The sequence below is a fragment of the Chinchilla lanigera genome, unplaced genomic scaffold, assembly GCF_000276665.1.
Source record: "Chinchilla lanigera isolate Chin_1 unplaced genomic scaffold, ChiLan1.0 scaffold00004, whole genome shotgun sequence".
In the NCBI taxonomy this organism is placed as follows: domain Eukaryota; kingdom Metazoa; phylum Chordata; class Mammalia; order Rodentia; family Chinchillidae; genus Chinchilla; species Chinchilla lanigera.
This window is the reverse complement of record NW_004955405.1, coordinates 15,014,218-15,039,670: the sequence shown is the minus strand read 5'-3', so window position 1 is coordinate 15,039,670 and position 25,453 is coordinate 15,014,218.

The following is a 25,453-nucleotide window of genomic DNA, read 5'->3' as shown; positions in this document are numbered from 1 at the left end:
ACTTTAGGGAAAAGGGTTCGGCTATTAACAAAGGGGAAACTTGGATAAGTAAGGAGTATGAGGTGACAGTTTTCAGATCTACTGTGAACACTTTCAAGATTTTGGCTGTCTGGACGGGAGGCTTCAGCACATATTTTACTCCCTATTTTCTCATTCATGGCCCTGGCTTACCTCGTGTGTGACCTTAAATTTGCTGGTTTGACTTTTTCATCCATCAAAACTAAGCTAGTTAACACTGCTGAAATAGATGAGATTCCTCATATAAAAGTGGATAATCTGCTTGCGTGGTGGCTCATGCCTGTAATCCTAGCACTTCGGAGGCTGAGACAGGAGGATCGCTGTGAGTTTGACAGCAGCCTGGGCTACATAGCAAACTGAAGGCCAGTTTGAACTACACAATGAGACTCTGTCTCAAAAAGGGACAATCTGGAGTTGCGGTGGACCGTGTCAACACTTAATGAAAAACAAGTAGGTAAGATAAATGTTAGTTGGCAATGCCAAATTCTTGAATTGCTTATACGTATTTTACATGTAACACCTGTCAGAGTCAACAGGACTTGTGCTTATAATAATCTCAGATTTAGTTAATGAAGATCTTACACTGTGGTTCAACATTTTAAAATTAAATGGCCGCACCTAAGAAGTGACAAACCAAAGGGAGCCACAGGGTGCCTGCTAATTGTCCTCGCAGGAAGAGGATGACTCATCCTGAACATGTGCATTCAGGGTGGGGACAGTGGGGCACATTGGGGCATGATGGAAATGTTCAGCTCACTGAATGGGGTGGACGTCATTGTCATTCAGTGTTAGGAGGCTGGTGAGACGTCGCTACGGACTAGTTAGTAAGAACCCCAAAGTGACCCATGCTTTCATGTGATAGAACTGATGACAGTAGGGGGGAATGTGGACTGTTTCCAAATAATCAATAAATTTGCTGTGCAGTGAAAGAGTCTGTGTATGATGGGTCCCGGCAAAGCAGAGGTGGAGAAGCCCCAAGGGTTAGGAAGGAAAGGTAATATTGCCAACGGGGTACGCGATCTACTGCCAAGAGAGAAAGGGTAGAATTAGCTGCTGGGGGTGAAGTATGCAAGTGAATTTAGGTGGCAGGAAAATGGGGACAGTGCTTGAAGTCCCCCCTACACGACTCTGGTGGGGCACTATCTCCTATCTGCTATCTCAGCCTGGGAAAATATCTCATTCATAGAGAAGGGGAAAGGTATTAAATTAGTTTAACCTCCATGAATTGGCCCAGTTCCCAACAGATAAACAGACCAGGGAGCATGTTGTGGGTAGGAATAGATGGGGAATTTCTGTAACCTGTGTTCACTGTTGCTGTGAAGTTAAAACTTCTGTAAAGCTAAAACTTATTTTTAAAAAAAGACTAGGCATATTGACAAAGTATCAGCGATCAACACGGTCTTGATTGGGACGACGGTAGCTGAGGTTCAGGTTTTTATCCTTGACTGTGTAGTTGGGAGCAAGCTTGCCTTTCTGGGCCTCTGCTTCTCTGTCTATCAAAGTTCTGTACTCCCCCCAAGGTCTTTTCCAGTTGGAAAATGCAGTGATTCATCTGAGGAAAAAGATCTGTGTATATACAACAGTTCCAGAGAAAAGTACGGTTTTGCCAACAGATAAATACCCTGAGTCATTTTGCCATTTCCCTAGGGAAATGTGCTCTATGTTATTACAGATTTGCAATAACAGGTGTGATGATGGAAGTGGAGCTCACGCTGAAGGACATGATTATTGTGAGTGGGGAAGGGGGACATTTTATAAGGTGGAGAGGATTAACAGTGAAGGTTGTGGTGGGGATTTCTTTTCACTGTAACTTTAGCCGTACTGTCCACAGGGAGTGCCTAGATTTGTATTTTCTCATTCTACTTGCAATCCAGAAAACATTTGTTCATTTGGGTCCCCTCCAGGAAAAGAGTGCTGTATAAATTCAGAGCTGGAAAAAGCAAACAGAAGAAGGATCAGGTACAGGGTTCTATACAGCTCGTTCTATGGTGTGTGGACGTTGCTTATCCTCCCCGCCTGCAGGAAAGCACTGCCCTCTGAGGTTTGTTTTTCCCCTCCTGCACGCGCCCCCGTTAGCACAATGGTGAATATCGCAAGAAAATGGTGCAGTGTAACGAAACACCACAGCCAAAGGAGACTTCAGTAGACAAATCCTCTCAGCAATCTTGGACCATCTCTAAATATTCTCCCCGTTCATTCTCTCAAACATAGAGCATCTGTTTGTGAGCCAGCGGGGCTTTCATTCAAAATCCTCACACTGCAGACAGCTACACAGAAGAGAATCTTTTATCTCAGCTTTCAAAAAGCCCCATTAGGCAGATTCTTTTTCTTCTTTTCAGGACAGACCCCTGTTTATTTGAGAGGAGGTATGCTCTTGACAAGTGCTCTTCCCACATGCGCTGCATTGTAATTCAAGCCCCGGAACTTGACCGGCTCTTGGACACTATCAGAGTGGAGAGAGGAGTTAGTTACCCACCCAAGGCCTTGGCGGTGAGGGTGAATTTCACGAACAGAACCCTGCTGCCCAGCTTGCAGCGGGTCCTCACCTCCCTGTGGCTCTGTCCGACTTTCATGTTACAGCAGTATGTAGAGACCTATTGGGTTGCATAAGAAACAGATGTTGGTTTATTGACTCAAATCTCTAAGGTTTCCAACTTGCAAATACTGGTGCTTGTGGTGTTTAGCTCATTTGCTGGAATGGGCTTGATTTCAGATTATTTTTCTTGGTCTTTGATATTGAAAATTCAAGAAAGCCCTTCTGGACCTCATCTTGGTCCAGAAAAGTCCACATTTTTAATCCCATGGATAAATTATTGAAATTCTAATAAGTTAATTCCAATCTACCACTTCAGGTACAACCCATGGGGAGACTAAAGACACTAAGGCATATTTGTAGCTGTGGGGAGGTAAGGGGTCCTAAGTCCAGTCGGAATAATGGCTAACAGGAACAAACAGCTCAACCCAGGGCTGAGCCCAGGTTTTATTAATTCAGGAAGAGAGGGGTGGCTTGGAGACGAGTGACTGTGCGAATGGCGGGAAGTAACTGAGTGCTGTGAGCTGGGCTGGGTAGGAGAGGAGGTACTTCTCTGCAATATGCACAGAGAGAGAGAGACGCAGAAAGAGTAATCTGCATAACAGTTTAAGGGAGTGTCTTGTGCTTTGCGGTCCATGCTTCAGCTTTGATGTGTTATCTTCACGTCCTGAGACATCATATCCTCTTTTCTCAAGGCTCAGTCTCAGCGGACAGCATGGCATCTCTTGGCCTAGCTCACACCTACTACTTGGGAGCTACAGGTGGGGGTATCTCTGACCTGTCACATTACTTTTTAAGACTACACATCGGCATCTCATGTAGATTCATTTGCATTACTTAAAGCCAATTGAGGGGATAAGGACATGTCCCAGCCAACTCTGTACATGTCAGTACATGAAGGTGGGACCAAATGCTCTTCTTTCAAGGAGAGCCATCCATGTGGTCCTCCACAAAAATGTACTTTCATTTTTGAATCAGGGATTTACAAACCAGTGTACATTAGAATCATCTGAAAGTGCATATTAGAAATTAAGACTCTTGTCATTTTCTTAGAGATTCTGACTCACAAGTTCTGACATGAGGGAAAACCTTTAATTGACATTTAATCAAATGTTTAAATAAAAAACATTTAATCAAACACTATGGCATATTCACAGCAAACCACTCTCACTGAAAGTGCACCACTCTGCGAGCATTTGCCCATGTGTCCGTCTCTGTAGCCACCACCACCCCCCATCAAGCTGCGGAACATTTTGAATACCCTGGAATGTTTGCTTTGCCCCTTCCCAGGACACCTCTGTCCTGTGCTGTCCTCAGATAGCCACCATTCTGATCATTCTAAAGCATCTGCATTTTTAACCAGCTGCTCAAGTGATCCGGATGTAGATCCTTTCCTTCATCTTTTGAATATCAGTGGGTTTAATACCATGGTCAGGAAAACACACCTGCACGTTTTGAGATGGAAACTGGTGGCCTGTGAAGGACAAACTTAAGACTCTTGTCAAAGTAATCTGCCTGAGAGATATAGAAAGCCCTCAAGCTCAGTGGATCTGCCAGCCATAGGAAGAAAAGAAATGGTCAGCCCATGGAACTGGATTGCAAGCTGCTTGTGGTAATGGTAGTGTGATCAGAGGTGTCTCATGAAAACAATTCTGAGAGCAGGAAGTTACAGTATCTGTCAAGCAGTGCTATCCAGGTGAAGGTGACTGCATAAAACCCATCCTGATTCTTTAACTAGGCACCTAGTAACAGTTAATATTTCTTGAGGGTCCTAATGAATTACACCATAACTCAGTAGAGATAGACTTTCATCCCAGAAAACAATATAATTTCTTTTATAGAAATGCAGTAATGCTGAATGCTTATTGAATACTTCCTATGTGCCATTCACTGTACTAAGTGCTTTAAGTGGCATCCCCACCCCAATTCATACACTAGAAAAGCAAACTAACCTGTAGGGAGATTTCTCAACACTAGTGGAAGTGGCCCATGGGATTTCGACTTTAGTCTCGTACAGATCCTAATCTCTCAGCTTCTGTGCTACACCATCTTTTAGAGAAATACAATTCATTTATTTTAGCATGGAGAATCCCATGTCTTGAGATCATTCAACTCCTTGGTTTTAATTTAAGCCCTTTGATGTGTAATTTAGAGTTCCAAGCACTCAAGTTCCTCAGGATGAATGAAGCATCAACACAGAACTTTCTACATTGGTTTATAAAACAGCATTCTGCATTATACACTAGAATCTTGTGGTTTGAGTTCTTTTCTGAGTAGGTCCCTACGGACCTGAATAGCTCTGTGTACTGTCACAAAAACTAAGTTTCAGAACTTGAAAATCTGAGGATAGCAGTTAGCCTAGGACATTTCACTATGGTTTTCACAGCAAACTCTGCTCTGTTGCCTAATCGGCTTCCCCTCTGCTTCATTCTCTCCATTCCCATAGAGTTTCGGCTGTAGTTAAAGGATCCACTTTCTTACTTAAAAATTCCACAGAAGAAATTCACGTTTTAGAAGAACTTCTTCTTTTTATCTACTTTTTCCTTAAAATACCCATACCAAGATGGTTAATATTAGAACTTAAAGGAACAGTTCCAGCATTTTATTGGTTGCACCATAAATTTTGGTGGGAAAAAAATCATGTCAAGGTTGTTTTCCTAGATAGACACAAATTCTTTCAGAAATTATGGTTATTAGTGCCATTACCTGTGTCCATAAATAATTGTATTTCCTGTTTTTTTTTTTTTTTTTTTTAGTAATCAAAATCCAAGTATATTGTCATCAATGGCCAAACCGATACCAGTCTCTAAGAAATCTCCCTATAGCTTAGTTTGCTTTTCTAATGTATGAATTGGGGTGGGAATGCCACTTAAAGCACTTAGTACAGTGAATGGCACATAGGAAGTATTCAATAAGCATTCAGCATTACTGCATTTCTATAAAAGAAATTATATTGTTTTCTGGGATTTTGCTTTGCTGCAGTATTTCAGCACAAAGCACACCTGGTGTTCTTTGGCTTTGTCTGCTACACTCACAGGAAAGGAATAAATACTGCTTTCATCTTAATGCCTTCTGTGAGATTTAATCCTGGGCTTCACCCATGATTCCAGCATTCATCCGTATGAAGGGCGATTTCTCAATGTCAGAAATAATTTAGTAGCTTGGGAATACCAATTTTTATCGGTCTGTCCAGGTTAAGGCAAATGCACTGCGGTGATCTGCAAAACAATTAACAGTGACTCAGGGGTTCTCACACATTTGGAATTTGTTGAGCCATCTATTTATTACTTCACTAGACAATAGGCTCCATTTTTATCTTTGATCATTTCTATGCTCCTATTGCCTGAGTGTTCAATAAATATTTATTGGATGAATTTACTTATCTGTCCATCCATTCACCCATGTTTACCACCTTTCCTTAGCTGTGGCACATGCATGCTTAGGTGCAGAGAGGAGGATAACCTGCCTCCTCCAGGATAACTGGGAACCAGCCCCTCTGTTCTTCCAATTCAGATAGCTCAAGTTCATACAAGTCCTGAAGTGATGTATTTTTTTTTTTCTTTCTTTAACCACTCTGCTGCCCAGGAAAATAAATTGTTGTTCTTATTTGGGACATGTATGTGACTACTTGTTACTGCTTATTTGCCTAAAAGCAGTTTCTGGTAAATTCTTCTCAGTAGCACTAGTTTGTTCTTTTAATGCTAGCTTTCTCTCATGGAAATACCAATTAATCCATTTTTATTCAAAATCAAGGAGATTATTTGCCCCTGAATTGAGCCTGATTTACTAAAATGCATAGTTAAGGAGGAACAGAGGAATCAGTCCTTAGTCTCCATTTAATGAATATTTAAGATCAGCTGGATTACAGGAAGTGTGGGAAAGTATCGGCAGAGAGAACTTGTGTGCAGCTCAGACTGATCCAGGCTCCCCTGCCTGCAAGTGGTGGTGGAGATCCTACTCCTCTATTACTACATAGCTCTTGTGTCACAAACCAGTAGAGAGGGATGGCCTGGCTGGGATGCTATGGGACAGTTTTATTTGTTTTTTGGTACAGGGATTGAACCCAGGGTTGCTATACCACTGAGCTAATACCTAGCCTTTTAAAAGCTGTTTTATTTTGAGACAGAGTCCTGCTAAATCACCTAGGCAGGACTTAACCTTGTAAGTCCTTCCTAGGCTCTCAAGTACCTGGCATTACAGGTGTGTGCCACCGTGCTGGCCCCAGGGGACAGTTTTGATGATTACCTGTCAGTGGTTGGCCCTATACCTTTGATCCCTTAACTTTTTCACCCCACATCTTTATGAGGTCTCATTGCTAGGAAGCTCTAGGACCCCCTCAGTCCCCCACACACACACCAGTAGACACCACCTTGTGCTTCTGAATACAGTGTTCTACAGATTCCCATAAAATGAGTGTATTCTCAGCTCTTCTAATTGATTCTGCTTTGAGTGCACTGGAAATGCCCAGGGCTAGACAAGAGGGCCAGGAATTTGGTAACTACAAGCCCTGTCTGGTTGAAATTGGAGCCATGGTTGCCACAGAAACCAGGACATGGTTAAATCCCACATCTCATTTGCAAATCCCAATGGGCTTCTCCTTCACTGCTAGTGGAATTAATTATCCCAATAGCTCAGGGACATAATCTTATAGGACCTTGCTGCCATAGTCAGCCAAACTCCTTGCAAAGCCAAATCTTCATGGACCTTTCAAGTTAATTAATATTGAGTGGTAAATGCTGCTAAATATTCAGGGCCTTCTGTGTGGCAGGATTCCATTTTGTCCTTGCTCAGAAGTCAGGTTGGTAGATTAGCATGCACTGGACACGTAATTCACAATGACAGAGTAAATGCAGTACACTATAAGATAGGTACATTATTTCTGAAGGATATTATTTGAGTATGTGAGTAAGCAGAGTAGGCCTCAGCTTCACTTTACTGAGTCTATGGAGATTCTGTTCTTCACATGTGCCACTAAAGCAACTCCTCTGGAGCCTACCCTGCCTGTAGGACTCAGTGCGTTAGTCATATTTCCATTCTTGGGACAAAATACCTGACACTCTCAACTTTATTTTAAGAGAGATTTATTTTGGTTCACAGTTCCCGAGGTTTCAGTCCAAGGTAGGTGGCTCCAGGGCAGAAATGGAATGATGGAGGAATGTGGCAGAGAAAAACTGTTCAACCGTTTGAACTGTTCAACTGTTCTCCAACTTTGAAAGCACAAAGTGGAGAAACAGAGACAGAGGGACAGGAGAAGGGGCCAGGGACAAGAGTACACCCTCCCAGGTCATGCCACCCCAACCAAACTCCTCCAACCAGACCCTTCCTCTGAAGAGCACATTCAAGCATGATCACATCAATGGAATAACCCACTGGTGAGTCTTGCTCTTCCATGATCCAGTTACCTTCCAAAAGTCCCACCTTTGAACACGTGAGACCTTTATTGGACATTTTCTAAACCATAATATTCAGGTTCCATCTTCCATGGGATGGAACATTGTGCCATCAAAGTATTCAGAAAGCTCCATGCCCACAGTTAAGACTAGCTCACGGCTCTGGCCCAGTTCCTTATTTAACTGTGTCCCCTGGAATAAGCTCCTTGTCCTTTCTGGATCTCTGTAAAATGGGGGTAAAAGTAGTACTTATTTCATACGGTAAAATGAGATAATGCATTTGTCATGCTGGGCACAGCACCTGGAATTCAGGATGTGCCAAATAAATATGTTATTCCTGTTCTTGTTTGGGGAACAGGGTTTGAAAGAGGAACAAAGCCAAAGAAAAGCAGAAGATAAAAGAATTTTAAGAAACATATTTGACTGACTATATTTTTAGTCAGTATTTATTGGACAGTGACTCCGTGCCATGCACAGATCTATGCATTTATCATAAAGTACTGGGTGGGTCTCTCCATCTTTGTAGAGCACTTACATCCTATTGGGGGAATGGTTAAGCAATAAACAATGAATAGATAGTAAGTGAGAGTGTGGTAAACGTTATGAAGAAAACTGAACTCTGGAAAGAGGAATGAGGAGCACAGTGGGGTCAGAATAAACGCGGCCCTCTGTCATAACCACAGCTGAAGTGACTCTGCTGTTCAGACTGTGAATCCCTAACACGATTGGGTTTGCTTCTGGAAAGAGCACCGGACGCAAAACATGGACTGAAAGCTTACTCTCTGCCCAGCCCTTTTCCCAGGGCATCACTTTAATCCTTTCAAAAATTCCTACCACAGGTAAACATTATTACTTTCCCCATTTTATAGAAGAGGGATCTAAAGAACAGGGAAGGAAACAAGTTGCTAAGGTCACACAAGCAGTCAGCACCAGCCCCGTTCATCACTGAGCTGCACCAGCCCCAAAAAGCAGTGAGTGAGAATACAGACAGCTCCATTCAAATTTAGGCAGCAGAGGCAGCTCTGCCTTCAAAATAACAGGTACCTCATATCTAGTCATTGAGTCTAAATACTTTTCAGGTAAAATATCGGGTACTATAGTGACAATTGCTTTACTTTTGTCATCCATTGGTAGAAAAAATTAAAAACTGATTAAAAATGACTACATGACTCCAAATTCAGTATTTTTATTCATAGAAAATTAAACACAGGGGATTAAACATAGGGGATTAAACATAGACCTTCACATGCTAGGCAGGCACTGCACCACTGAGCTGTACTCCCAGCCCTGAGTTCTACAAATTGAAAAAACTCACTTGTATTATGATTCCTGTCAACAGCCTCTACTTAGATTTTTTTATTTGTAGAACAGATATGTACTCTGTTTTGTGCACAAGTGGATTTGAGAACACTTTGCAGAACTCAGTAGTGTCCTGGGGGGTTGTGATCCATAAGGAGTATCTTTCAAATAAACTGTTAGTTGTATTTTCATGGTTATCTTTAAGTAGGAATGGATAACATAGTCCAACAGTAGGAGAAAGGCAGACTATATTTTTGTTTGTAAACATTTTATTAAATGACTATTGTTTCTGTTAGACAGGAGATCTCAGTTGAGAACTATCTTATTTGAAGCTTCATCAGCCCAGAAGGCTTCCTCCAAGTGCATTTGTAAGATGCTTTTAGTGTATGGTGTTAAGGGCTAAGACAGATCAGTGACTATTCTGACACTTTAATAGCTGGATAACTTTCTGAGCCTCAGATTCCTTTTCTGTGAAATAGAAATCCTCACTACCACCATCACTATCACCATTGTCATCATCAGCATCACCATCACCATCACCATCTTCATCATCATCATCATCATCATCATCCCTTGGGATTGTGGGGAAAAGGAAATGAGATATTACAAGTAAAATACTCAGAACAATATCTGGTTCATTCTCAACACTTGGGTGCTTGATTTGGTGGCACATATGCTAAACTTGGAACACTCGGGGTAGTCACAATGTTTTTTGTTTGTTTGTTTGTTTGTTTGTTTTTTGTCTTTTTGAGACAAGGTCTCTCTATGCAGTTCAGGCTGGCCTCGAACTCACTTATATAGCCCAGGCTGGCCTCGAACTTGCAATGATCCTCCTACCTCAGCTTTCCAAGTGCTGGGATTACAGGGCTTGTACAGCAGCTGGGGAGAAAGATAGATCCTACAACTTAGTAAGAACATGAGTTTGTAATTGATATTTGTAATGTGCCAGGTATGTTTTTCATTGTATCCCAAAGTAAATTATTCCCATCTTACATTTGTAGAAACTGAAGCTTAAAGAGTTAAAACCACCCAACAGAGAAGTAGAAAAGACAGACTCCAGAGGATCCTGTATATTTCTGTCTTGATATCTCCTGAAGCTTCAAATGGTTAACTATCTGGTTCATAAAACTATCAACTACAACAATTCTTATGTGAGATAACTGAGGATATCTATCTATCTATCAATCATCTATCTGTTTTTCTATCATCCTTTTATCTTCCTGTTTTTTTCTTTTTTCTAGTATGAACCAATTTTTTCTAAAAAAATGTCAGAAAGATAGGCATCAAAAGCTACAAATCTGGCATTTGATAATTTTCAGTTAATTATGGATGGCATTTGTTTAACATTTAGACAATTTGAAGAGGGGTTATTGAGTATTAGCAGCAGCAGCAGCAACAGCAGCAGCAAAGGTTTTTCTAAGCTTCTAGAATCATGAGTCAAAGTAAATAAAAGTCCCTGGTTAAAAAAGAGCACCCAAAAGCCTTTGAAAAGTGGTTCAACTTGACTTTACTTCTTACATACTTGGGAACTTGCCCAGTTTCAAGGTAATGCCATTGAGACGTGATGGTACAGATAAATTATAGGGTTCTGATGAAATCTGTACATAGACTGAAACTGCAAGGGAAGTTAACCATGAACCCCAGAAGTAAATTAAGCAAAAGTTATAATTGAACTGTGACTTGAAATTCTGCAGCCTTTCCCACTGGTATTTTAAACAGCCTCAGTCAGTGATGGTGAACCGTTTAGAGTGCCAAACTGCAACCCAAAACCCACTTATTTGTCACAAAGTGCAACCACTGCAATTAGCTCTGAACATTGAAGTTTTAGTTCATGGAAAAAAAAATCATACATTAACATTTTTTGTCTTAAAAGAAGAACAGTAACATGCATGCCATAGATTTGCCACCACTGCTGTAAGTAATAAACATATTTATTGTGCACATTAGCAAGTTGTCTTGTACACACTTAAATGCTACATACAGAGAAGGATAAATAAGTAAATCCTATATTTCAAATTTTATTTCTCCTGTTTCCAGTTTTATTTTGAAATTGCCATCTTAGCATTGGCTTCTATTTTTGTTGATCAGACAAGAAACACTGGAGAATTTAAAATCAGAGTGGAGGAAGGAGGGCATTTGGAAATCTAGGGAAGGAAACACTTGCACCCTGTCCATACATCCAGTTTGGTGTTTCCTTCTAAGCATAGCATGCATCAACCCACACTGCCCAGTTCACTTCTTTTTTCTTTTTACCGTTTTTTTTTTTTTTGGGGGGGGGGCTAGGTCTCTCTATGCAATTCAGGCTGGCTTTGTTTTTTTGTTTTTTTGTTTTGTTTTTCTCCGGTACCAGGAACCGAACTCACGACCTTGCACTTGCCAGGCAGGCGCTTTTGCCGCTGAGCTAAATCCCCAGCCCCTCAGGCTGGCATTGAAGTCACCATGTAGACCAGGCTGACCTCAAACTCATGGTGATCCTCCTGCCTCAGCCTTCCAAGTGTTGAGATTACAAGTGTGCACCATCATGCCCAGCTTACTCTTTTTTATTTTAGTACATGTTTATAGTACATAACGATTACATTCATGATGAGGAGTTGGTACCTGTGCATAACACATCTTAATTCTTTTTTATCCACCTGCCTCCACCTGCCTCCACCTTGGTCCCTCCTCTTTTGCAAAAGATCTATTTCCCTGTTGACTATCTCTTTCATTTTGCTGTATTATTTATTTATATTTTGGGTTTCTAGTATAAAAGAAACCATGTGATATTTAAGCTTGCACATCTGATTTATTTCACTTAGCATTATGATTTCAAGGTACATTCATTTTCCTACAAATTACTCAAGTTTATCTTTTATGGCACAGTAATACTCTATTTTTTATAAATCCCACTTTTTCTGTATCCATTTTTCTGTTGAAGAACACAGACGCTGCATCCAATATTGCACTATTATAAATTATGCAGCTATAAACTTGGGTATGCATGGATCACTATAATATGATGTCGTTGACTCTTTTGGGACAATACATAGAAGGGGAATAACTGGACCAAATGGAATTTTCAAAAATTTTTTTAGTAAATCTCTATTCTGAGTTCCATAGTTTATATTCTCAGCAACAATGTAGAAGGGTTCTTTTTCCCCTGCAGCTTCTCCAGCATTTGTTATTGTGTGGTTTCTTGATGGTAGCCTTTTTTTTTTCCAGGAGTAGGATGAGATCTCAGAGTTGTTTTAATTTGCATTTCTCTAATAACCAAACATGTTGAACTTTTTTTCCTATATTTATTGGCCATTTGTACCTCTTCATTCCAACTGGCCATTTTTGATTGGATATTTTATTTGGGGGCGGGCCTAATTCTTTTGAGTTCTAGATACTAGTCTTCTGTTCAAGGAATAGCTGACAAAATTTTTTTCTCAGAGTGAAGTTCTGAATATTTAGTTCTCTAAGAACACCCTTCTCTGTCCCCAGTGAAATAAGGTTGTGTCAGAGATGCCACAAGTGATTCCCTTTGTCCCTCCACAGGGCAGAAGAGCAAGACTTTCTTCTAAGTAGGTAATTCAGGCTGTGGTGGTCAGTTTGAATCAATTAGTGATGGGGTCAATTTCAGCTTCCACATTCCAGGATTTCACACTGAGGCAACAGACCGTTGCCCTCACTAGTTCCATCACTTCTCCACGATTAAGCGAGCACTCAACCTGTGATCTGTGGTAGACAAATAAATTTGTCAAACTGACCTCTAACTAGCAGAGTATCTGAGCAAGCAAGTGTTTAGCAGGTAGAGATATGCCACTTCTAAACCAAGGTATGTTTCTTTAATAAGTAGGTGACTAATTCCCCAGACTGGACGTTTAATGTCTGCACACACATTTTCCGGTACTTTGGGACATTTCATGGCATTGCTAGACTAAACTGTTGGAGTCTTGAGGAGTCTTTGTGCCTTCTTTCCTTTGTTTATGGTACACACTAGCTCATTTCTGTGAACATAGATGGAATTTATGACTCTTTCCAGCCCTACTGGATACCATTGCTTTATAGCAATGCAAGGTAGCAAAAGACAGCGAGAGTATTAAATACGTCTGTGCCACAGTGGCAGGCAGGTCAGACAGGCGTTTTCCATCAGCATTTGGACTGTATAACTAGACAACCAAGCCCCTTGGAAAAAGTGGACATCAAGTCCTGGTTAATAACGTGCATGTGCAAACATATATATTAAGAAAGAAAGGCAGGAGGCAAGGACCATACGCTTCGAACCATGTGCTTTAGGCTATAGGAACTAAGAGTTTCAACCCTGATTTGCAGAGCAGGTAACAAACACTTATTTTTAAAAACAGTTTAAACACACTGGCCTCATACCATCTGGGTGTGAAAAAGCACCAAAGACTCTTCAAGTCCATATTGCCAGGAAATCTAACCAAGAAGGCCAGCTGTCTCTTTCAGAGACCTGCCCCAGCCCCTTTTTTTCAAGGCAAAAAAAAGAGTCAGTATAATTGCAGTCACCTGGAAATAAACTGCAGACAGAGCTGCTTTTGTTCTCCTTTGAAACCTTGCAGAGGGAATGCATTACTTTCCTAGCTCCACTCCCTAAAAGAAAACAGTTTGGCATAATATTTGCTGCACTGAATAATCATAATTTTCTAAAAAAGTCACTTTGATTTTTATGAACATATAAAAGTCAAGGCCAGTACCTTGCTGTACCCTTCATTTTATGGGGACATTTATATTTTGACCTCTTTTCATTGCTGAGAACTAAAGAGAATACACATTCCAATCTAATAGATGTCCTACATGTCCTAAAATCTTATTGTTTTAAAAAGTACCTCTCTGAAGTAGGCCATCATTAAAAGCATTGGAAATCTTATGAAATTTGGTCTGATCTTGGGATTTCTGAAGCACAGTGTAATCACCTTTAGTGCTCTTGAGTGCTGGTGCCTCAGGTCCTCTGTTGTATTATCTCAGGCTGGATGGAGTTTATTTCCCAGAGAGCTCTTGCCTCTAAGGGGACAGGAGGGAGACAGGAAGGGAATAAAGTGTTTACAAGAGCATCAGGGAATCTTCTTCAGAGCCTAATGGTTGGATTGGATATCCTAGGAGCTTGGCATCTGATATAATCCACAGAGGAAGAGCATACTTTTTGTTCTTCTGTCCAATACAAAGGGCTTTCCTCTGAATATACCATGGCAGTGCTTGGATTTTGTTTTTCTGAAAATAGCAGGTGTGCTGACCTATATTGTCTCACCTATTGTAGTCAGGGTTTACAAGGGAACAGATTTAATACAGGACACATACTTTATAGGATTGTTTTATAATATTCACCCAAAGAGTCAAATGCAAAAGAGTTTGGGAAATCTGTCCAAGCACTAGAGATGCAAAGAATCCACTGAGGGCCTGGATCCTATAGCAATGTCCTGCATGAGTCCAGCTGGAGGCCTAGAGCCCAGTGCAATGTACTCTACAAGTCCAGCTGGAGCCCATGACAATGTCTCATGCAAGTCTATATCAAGGAGCTGCGCTGGGAAGGCCCAAAGTTCAGTGGTGGAAGCTAGAAAGTCTGTACCAGCTGGATGAAGGATCTGTGCCAGCAGGCTGAGCGGTCTGCACTGCATCCAGGAAGGGATTCTCAAAGTAAGGGCCAGAGCTCCATGGAGAGAACCATAACCATCCTCAGCAACATCGAGGTTCCGGGCTTCTCTGATAATAAGAGCAGAGTTCATATCAAGCAAACCAGCATGACAAGCTTCTCCAGGAGAATCAACAGCACCATCTTCTCCTCCAGTTCTCCTTTCATGCTGTTGTCAACCATCCTCAGGTGGGCCTTCCACTCCCAGAACTCTTCAGCTGGGTGTTCCAAGCTGACCAGAAGGCCCAACTTGAGACCAATGGGGTAAGTTTCTGAGTTGGCTGTGTAGGGGAAACCTCACAGTGTGGCTCTAGAACAGAGGAAAGTTGGGCAGTCTGAAGTCTTGACCCCCACCTCACTAGCATGTGCTCCTGTCCATTGGAGTAATTATGCAAAGATCGCACCTTTAATTTAGGCCGAATTTGGGGGCAGTTCTAACCCAACTTTTCAAGGTTGCAGAAATACTGAATAAAGAATGTTCTGAAATCTCCTATTTTCTTTAATGTGTCAAGCTCATTATTGTCCAGCAGGGAGACTCAGATCCCAAATCCTCCCCTGACTCTCTCTATCTTCCCTCATTACCTCTGGTCTGAAAACAGATATATGCAAATTCTGCCGTGCACTGGAATGAACATGTGACTCCAAGATCAGAAAGGCTTGGGTTTGAGTTTCAGCTTTGCCAGATATAGGTTATGAAGTTTTAGGGAAAATTTCAGCCTTTTGGAGCCCTTGTTTACACATTTGTGAAATTGTGGCCTAGAGAGGAAACGATTAGCTTTAGAACTAGAGGAAATGATTTTATCCTAGTCCCTTAATCTCCTGAAGCCTGCAGGGTACTCATGTCTACTGTACAGGGTAGTAATGAGGATTAAGCACTGTCTCTGCCTCATGAGTTCATAAGGGTTAAATGGAGTCGAAGTGTGAAAGTCCCAGTAGTGTCTAGTGCATAGCAAAGACTACATGAATATTAATTTCCTTATTCATTCTCTGGACAGCTTTGTAAAGGTCAGAAACCTCTTTGTTTTTTCAAGAGCTAAGATTTCCACTCATATTGTCAATAAGCTTTTAGAACTGGAGAACCAGAACAGGTCAAGACTCATTAACATCTCTCTCTTGCTCCATGGAGGAAGATTTTACGAGTACCTGTAAAATATGGAAGCAGGAAAATACATATAGGTAGCTTACGGATAATACCTTCCAATACATAGCATGTTCACTAAGTTGTCTTCATTCCAACCTGTCGTGCAAAGTCACAATAACTGTGGTGCAGGGTGCTGTTTCTCCATCAGTCTCTGCAAAGGTATCTACCCCACCATCTTGATGGAATCACTATGAGTAATGTAACACCAATGACAGACATTACTTAGCACTTAAAATGGCAATCACTGGCCTCTGTTTCCAAACTTTGTGACCACCTTAGTGAAGCTTTAGCATTTGAATACAAAATCTGTGTTATCTCTGATCTCTGTTTTCTGTGATCATTACATTACAAAGAATACTGACACCCAGGGCAACTATGAAAAATGAGATGACAGTGGTTTCCAAGGTCTCTCCCAATTGAATAATTGCATTGATGAATTACATTTCCATGCACTTCCTGCTAGATCAACCTCTTGACAGCTCTTATTTGTTTGTGCTTGTGAAAGTGAGACATTTTTTAAAAAATAAAATTATCTCAGTGTATAAATATCCAACAGAGCAAAGCAAGGGTCGAGTGACTTGTAAGTCATACCTAGAAGAGAAGTCTTATTGCCGACAGGTATGTCTAGTTGCCACCTATTCTATCTTGCTAGGTGTCCTCTTTTTTATTTAGTACTGGGGACTCAACCCAGGGTCTTGGCACTGAACTACAGACCCAGCCTTTTTTTTTTTTTTTTTTTTATTTCATTTTGAGCAAGGTCTTGCTAAATTGTTAAATTGCGTAGGCTGGGATCAAACTTGTGATCCTCCTTCCTCGGCCTCTCAGAGTGCTGGGATTACAGCTGTGCACTACCATGTCAAGCACTAAGGCTAACTGTAAGAGGGTAAGTTGAGGGGTTATACCTCAGAATAGCCCCACTTGGGAGTAGCCTCCTTGCGGGGAAGCAATTTTAGAGAACCCTTTTAAGGTATATCTTTATGCTCTTACTCAGGAGGTGATTCCACTTATATGACTTCCCTGCCTTGAAAGTTATTTCTTAAACCCTATTGAAAACACTAGTGAGGATGCTGTCACATTATTGAAATAGAGCATTGTTTCCCCACTTGCGTTGTACTTGCTTATGTGTATTTCTCCAGACATTTCAGTCTTTCTCCTGAGCGCATTTATTTTTTTAGATCAGCCTTTCTAAACACAGTTCTTGGTGTTCTGCTTTATGTCACCATAACCCTGACTGTATGTGGATGTGGGTCCTGCAGTGTAGGAAGCCTGGCAGTAATCAACAGATAAATCTGTTTTCTGGAAACTGTGCATTCCATAGCAGCCCCAGCATATACGACTCTGAAATAATCTCTTTGTTTATTCCCCAAACAGAAGGCAGTCCAGTCAACTAGGTTATTCTTCCAACACTGCAAGAAGACTCCCATGCATTTTCCAACTTTTACTTTTTTTTTGAGCTGCTGTTGTAAAAGTTCAGCGTGCTTTTGGATGTGTCATCTCTTATTTCTTAAGGGTCACTGTGCTGGGAGAGAAGGTCAACCTAAACAGTTCTCAGATTTCATTTCGGGAAATTCCAGGCCCCAGCCCAGCTAACTCTGTGTGTTCCACCTATCCAGCCTCAGCCTGCTGTTTTTGCAGCTGTTGCTGAGCCCAGAGCTCATTTATTTCCAATCAGCTGGAGTTTCCTGTCAGTGTTACCCAGATGCCTTTTCCTATTGCTACTCAACTGGCTGGGTTTTTTGTTGTTGTTGTTGTTTTTAATACATAAGATTCATCACAGCAGTCCCAGGCTCACAAGGCTTTGGAATGTAGACCTCTAAAGTTTAATAACTTTTCAAAACTCACAAGTGGTACGAGTGCAAAGCATCAGAGAGACCAAACATCTCCCTTAGCTCAACCTCTACCATTTTGTGGGAGTCTCCATTCACAATGGGGAAATGACTGAGAGATCTGAACAGACATAAAGAAAATCTCTTTCCTTGTCCTTCTCATCCCAGCAGTGTTATAGCAGAGACGTAAGTGTGTCTGAAGGAGAATGCAGTGTCAGAACCTTGACACCAGCTCCCTTGCCTGAAGATAAAAAGAGTTTTAGTGACTTAACCAAGGTCAATGGCTTACTACATCATTTCCTCTTGTAATACTTCTGATACATTTGATCAAGTGTGGGTGGGATCTTAAAATGGTAAATAAGAAGTTCGTTTTTACAATGAAATATGTATTCTTATATGTATCCTAGGGGGGGTCTCTGAACATGTGTGTTTTAAGGCAGTAATTTTAATATGGCCTGTACTTTCTGACCTTGCTAGAAGTTTGTATTTTGATAAGATAAATATATATATTTGTATTATACCTGTATAAACACTTATTCACATGTATGCGGTTTCTTTCTATTTATAGTTCCTTTGTCTCAGGAGCAGGAAACAAATTATCTCAGTTTGTAAAAAATAAAACTGAAGTGGCAAAGTAAGTGAATGCCATATATACCAGACATTTGAATTCTAGTAGTTCATGTCTGATATAAGCTGTAAGGATATACGCTGGTACACTTTAATCTTTTTTCTTCATGGAAGCCAGGGCAAAATGGTCCTATCCTAAAAGAAACAAAATATCATTTAAAAAAGAAAATGTGTCTTCATGTTTTATTCTATCCTCTCTTTTTTCCTGAAAAAATTATAGAACTCTTGATCCTTTCTATTGAATTGGGTGAGGTAAAAATGTCTTTGCTGTTTTCTCAAGGTGATACTCACACTATTTTCTTTATTTTTTATTTTTTGTTTTACTTTAAAGAGAGTAGTACATGTGAGACAAAGAAATAGAACAGTAGCAGCATACCAGTATCACAATCATAAACAAATCAAAGCAAGAACGTTCAAAGTGATACAGAGTCTCAAGACAGAATAATATGAATCAACAGTGGTTGTTACATTACATATCGCTATGCTCAACTACATTGCTCAGATTACCAGATGTAAGAATGAAAGGTTGCTCAAACCATTAAAGAGAATAAGAAAATAATTCTTTGATAAAACAGTAGAGATAATACAGAATTTCACTGGACAAGATGGTAGGAGTTCACCATTGTAATTCCATTGCATAGTGTTACTTCAAATCAGTTACTCAGACCACCAGACACAAGCATGCAAAATCGATCAGAACATAAGAAATTGTAATCATTAACTGTTCATTTCAATACACCATCAGACATCAGCAATACAGTTATTGCAGCTACTCATATTTATATTTTGCATTCCTTTTTTTTTTTTCTTTCCCTCATCCAAGTCTTTCCTTCCTTTGAGCAATTTCTTTCCCTTTCCTATCATGTATTGTACGTTTTGAGTTTTACCTAGTCTTTCAGGTTCCTACACCAAGAAGACAATATGATGTTTACCCATCTGGGTCTGATTTGCTTCACTTATGAGTATGGTCTCTAGTTGCATCCATTTAACTATGAAAGCCTCGAGATTATCTTTTTTAATAGCTGAGTACTACTCCGTTGTGTAAAAATACCATATCTTTTTTATCCATTCCTCAGTGGATGGGCATCTGGGCTGTTTCCAAGATTTAGCTATACCTGGGATCTCATCTTACTGAAAAGTTTTTGCACATCTGAAGAAATCACCAATAAAGTAAAAAGAAAACCCATGAATTGGGAAAAAATTTAGCCAACTGCTCCTCAGACAAAGGACTTCTATCTAGGACATATAAAGAATTAAAAAAAGTCAGGCCCCCAAAATTCAAAGACCCAATCCAAAAATGGGCATCTGAGATGAGTACACACTTCTCTATTGAAGAGATACTAATGGTGAATAAATACATGAAAAAATGTTCAATGTCATTAGTCATTCGAGAAATGCAAATTAAAACAACATTGAGATTCCATCTCACCCCAGAGAGAATGGCTATCATCAAGAAATCAACCAATAACAAATGCTGGCGAGGCTGTGGTGAGAAAGGAACCTTACTCCACTGCTGGTGGGGGTGTAGATTGGTGAAACCACTATGGAAATCAATTTGGAGATTCCTCACAAAACTAGGATTGGAAGTCCCATTTAACCCAGATATTTCCCTTCTGGGTATTTTCCCAGAAGAATTAAAGACATCATACCACAGCGATATATGTACACCAATATTTATAGCTCACACTTTTTTTGTTCTCATTGCCTTTTAGAGATTTTTGGATCACTTGCCTGATTTGGACCAATATGCATCAGCTATAACTTGTATGTGGCTGAGACTACTGTATCCATTGGGAAGGATAGTTTTACTTTGATCACATTGCTCCCCCACCTCACTACACAGTGTTAATCAAGTTACTTGCCAGGCTAGTATCGTGCACTCTGAAATCAGAGTACAGGCTGCACCTCTTGTCAGCTAAGCAATCTGGGGCTACTTATTCAAGTTATCTGGGCCTCATTTTTCCATTTTTAATAATATGGCTCCTCCCTCACCCCTAGGATTATTGAGAAGCTCAAATGACATAATTCATGAAGTTTTCATGGAAGTTAAGCTATATTAATAATAGCTATTTCTTTTATTACATTTGAAATTGTTTCCTTAACCTTAAGAGGGGTGGAAGGGTCAGATTACCTAGATTTCCTAAAATGTACACCTGAATGGAACCGTGGGCCTTAGGGGCAGTCTGCCCAGGTGTTCAGAGCTATTTTGTGGCTATGTCAGTCAAAGAGTTGTTATTCTATCCTGTTCTTTTGACTTTTAAGGGACTAAGAGGAAGGCCCATTGTTATTCACTTAAGGATATTCATTGGCTAGAATTTATCTGACCATCATCTCTCAGTGAACAAAAATAATCATTCTTTATTCATATTTTAACTGCAACTCCAGGAAGTAAAACAATGCACCAGACAACTACCTTTTGTCTAGGGTGAGTTCAGGGTAGATAAATACACAAATAGACTTGTGCCCAGTTCTTTTTCTTCCTTTCCACTTTTTGTATGAATGAACAAGATCCAAGGTTTAAAATCTGTATTTCCCAGGGTAGATCCTCTTTGTATATGTTCGCTGCCTGCTAAGCCCTCAAAATGACTACTTTCAATACATTCTTTATTTTATATTAGTTTTCTCAGACTTCATGTTAATGAAACAATGCAGCAGTGTTTGGGGTCTGCTTCCGGTTTTTGCAGGTGTTTGGCGTAATGGCTTATGCAGAAGTACTGAGTTTATAAATTTCTAGGGCATTGTCCTTCTATCCACAGATACCACTCTGAATAGAACTGCTACTGTCAGAAGACTGAAACATGTACATGTGGGGATGCAAAATGCATTCTCCAACAGACAAAATTATACAGGTTTAAATTAGTGTTAATACATTTATAATTATTTAGGTAAATTACAGGTTTCTGATTTCTACTGAGACAATCTGTAGCCCTGGGCACTGGTGTCCATTTGAAAGAAGAGAACATCCCTCACCCACTAGTGCTACATATCGGAGTTTTCCTACCTTTAAGAGCCAGTTGTCACCATATCACTGGACTTATTCAGGTAGCTGGGTAAATTGGTATTTCAGTCCTCTAGATTGTTCCACAGTAGTTCTTTGCAAATTGTTCACCAGTGTGTTTCATAGGTACAGTGCAAATTATGTTGCTGTGCATTTGTGTTGTTTCCAGTTTGCATTTGTTGTAAATAAACACAAGGAATGTTCCTGTGTCTGTGGTCATTCTGTGGACATGTCTTTATTTCTTTTGGATAAATACCTAAGAGCAGAGCTGCAGACAGTTTATCTGATAGCTGACTATTTGATTAGGTAAGCATGTTTGCTTAAGTGACTTTTATGTTGATGAACTTTTCACTAACTAATCCACTCTCCGAACCATATTACATCAAAATCATCAGTTTTCACAAGGGACTTTATTTATTTTAAACACTGTAAAAAATAATAAGACATAAAGTCAAAACAAAATACAAAACAAAACTCATAGTTCAATAAAGTATTATGAAGTTATTGTCTATATAACTACCATCCCAGGTCAAGAAAGAGAACATTGCCAAGTGGTAAAATGGAACCCAGTCTCTTAAATCTACTTTCCAGTTATTATCATTTCCACCCTTCTTCACAAAGATCACTACTGTCTTGGGTTTTAGTGTCACTTGTTTTGTTTATCTTTACAGTTTTATCAATCACTCATATCCCTAAATCCTGTGATTTAGTACTGACCATTTTCAGATGGAATCATGCATTCTCATGTGTCTGAGATTCTTTGCAACAACTATATTTGAGATATTTATGAGATTTTTTTCATATTTTTATGTATAACAATTTGTCAATTTTAAGTGTCTTATACTACATTGCAATTTACTACTTCTCTCTAATGCTTGTAAAAAATGGATGCTATCACTTTTAGGAAATTATGAGTAACATTACTATAGACATTATTATGTATGAATCTGATACAATAGGTACTATCTATCCCTCCTCCTCCTTTTCTACCCCGTTATCTTTCATCTGGGTTTCATTTTCTTCCTCCAGATAGTTCTTTTAGCATCAATCTGCTAGTAATCAATTCTCTCACTTTTTATTTATCCAAAACTGTCATTTCACCTTCACTTGAATTATACACTAGCACTGTGTCAATCAGCCTTCTTTTACTGTAAATTAAACCTGAAATCATCAACCTAAAAGGAGGACAGATTTGTTTAGACTCACAGTGTGAGAGGTTTCAGTCCATGGTCAGTTGGTCCCATTGCTTTTGGGCCTGTGGTGAGGCAACACATCATGGTGTGGACTGTGGCAAAACTACTCACTTCATGATGGCAGAAAGTGAAGCAGAGAGGGAGGGCTGGGGGCCCCACAGTCCTTCTCCGGAGCATGTGCATAAAGACTAGAGGACCTCCCAACAGGGTCCTGCCTCTTAAATGTTCCACCACCTCCCAAGGCAAACCCCTGGGGACCAAGACCCTAACACACAAATTTTAGGGGGACATTCCAGATACAAACTGTAGCAGCTCGAATTGTCAGTATTAGTCTGCTAGGGCTGCCATAACAATGTACCACAGACTGAGTGGCTTAAGCAACAGAAATTTGTATTGTTATGGTTCTGGGTTCTGTGAAGTCCAAAATCAAGTAGCAGGCGAATTTGTTTCCTGGGGGGGCTCTCTTCCTGACTTGTTAACTGCCTGCTTACTGTGTCTTCCCATGACAGAGAGAGAGAAAGCGAGAGCACTTTCTTTTCTCACAAGTGCCCAAATCCTGTTGGATTAAGGGCCCATACTTACAACCTCATTTAACTTTATTATTTCCTCATTGGACCTATGTTCAAATACAATTCCACTGAGTATTAAGATTCAAGTACAAATTTCAGCTGGAAACACATTTTCATTTTTTAACATTTTCCTTTAGTACTTTAAATATGGAGCTTCTAGATTCCGTTGATTCTGTTGAGAAGTCAGCTGTCAGTGTAATTATTGCCCCCTTTGATTAATCTGCCTGTTCTCTGCTGTTTTGCCTGGTCTTTTTTTCTTGATATTGATCAGGTCTACATATGGATTTCTTTTTATTTAACTTACTTGGGATTATATAGTTTCTTAAATCTATGTCTTGGAATGTTTTGTTTTGGAAATCGTATTTAACCATCGTTCAAATATTGCTTCTGTCCCGTATCTCTCCCCTGTTATTCTGTGAGTGCAATTTATACATGTTTTAGACTGCTTATTATTCTGTTTTCGACTCTTTACTTGCTTCTATATTTCTACCTTTTTTTTCTCTTTGTGCCTCAATCTAGCTTGTTTCTTTCGATTTTTATATTGTATCTCCAGTTCTTTCTTCATTTGTATCTAAGCTATTGTTAAATTCACCACTGAGTTCTTCATTTTGTTAGTTGTATTTTTATTTATATAATTTCACTGTGTTTTTAAAATATACTACGTCATTTTTCATTGTTTCTATCTCTGTTGAAGTTCTTGATTATATCTTTATAAACTCAATCATAATAAACACTTATTTTAAAGTCTGTACTTGATAACACAAACAACTTTAGACCCTATATGTCCTGTGGCTTTTCTTGGTTCACCTTCATTTCATTTTGTCTTTTCACATCTATGAGTGTTTTGGGTTGTGAGCCAGGGATTACACTTAAAGACTGTAAAAATCGAGGTCTAGTGTAGTATATTGCTCTGGAGATAACTTTTCCTGCAATAGTTGTCTGTGGATATTTATTACCTGGGACTACCTCAGTTTAATTTCTAGAGTTTTGACAATTAAAAGCTTGACTGTGACTCCAGTGAGGGATCGTTTCTCATTCACCTTACTCTTTGGGAGCCCTAACCCACTGAGCACGGGATTTGTCAGTACTTCCTTCCATTCCCCAGAAAGTCTTGGCTTCCAGCTTTTGTCTGCTTATTCCTGTGATATTGTCAAGAGCCCTGCTCAGCTGCTTGATCTTTTAGCATCCTCTTTCAGTGTTAGTCATGGGTAAAGGGAACCGAAATCTTGATTTTGCCTTTGTGCCAGTCGGTTAAAGGTTCTTTTGTTAAGATTCAGGTGCAGTCATGATCAGCGAAGTACAGCTCTGTTAGCAGTCTTAGAGCCACTGCATGATGCCGGGTAATGCTGAATGCTGTCGGGGTGCTGGTCCCTTTTGCTCACTTTCTTTGGCTGTTGGTCTCTGAATAACTTCAGAACTAGTAATCGCTAGTGTCTATTGCTCTTTCTTTTGCAGCAGTCATTCTGTACATACTACTCAAGAGTGGATTTACTGGACCTTCCCAGCCATTTCACCAGAGAAATAAATCACAAGCAGATTTATAGACCCACCAGAGTGAGTCTTTATTTTAACAGAACCTACATGGCAGAACAAGGGATCATTACGCTAGAGGGAGCCCTCTGGGACCAACCTAAAAAGTATGAGGAGAGTGTTGCCTATATAGAGCAACTCAAGGTCCATGATTTGTTTAAACTTGGGCCTGTTGACTGGTCCAAGGGTAGGCCTGTGACTGGTTCATGTGGCTGCAGGACAGCCACAACTGTCACGGCTGGATTCAATGAGAGGGCAGGGCATCCTAGCTGTTGGACTGACACAGGTGGAAAAATGACAAGGCTGAAACCAGGGAATCTTCAGAAGGACTGGCTGTTTTCATTACAGCTTACTAGGGCTTGGGGAGATTGAGGGTGTAAATGGGGCCAGAGCCCTCCTTCCCTGATTTAGCCACATTAGCAATAAGTAACTTCTTCAAAGATGCAGCGGCAGCAACATCTGGACAGGCAGGAGCAGGGGAGGGGCACCGTGTCTGACCACTGAGCCACACCTCCTGCTGGAGGGGCCTGGAGAGAGGCTGTGAAGAAAACTCAGGAGTGGTAGGAGGACACCGAGGCAAGAGGCAAGTTGTCCCGGTCTATGGGTGCGAGGGGTGTGGCAACCATGGCTAGACCACGCTCTCCTCCGTCTACACAGGAGAAAGGGGAGAGGTGGCGCTTCTGGTCTGTCTAGGTTCTGTTAATTTATTTCTTCT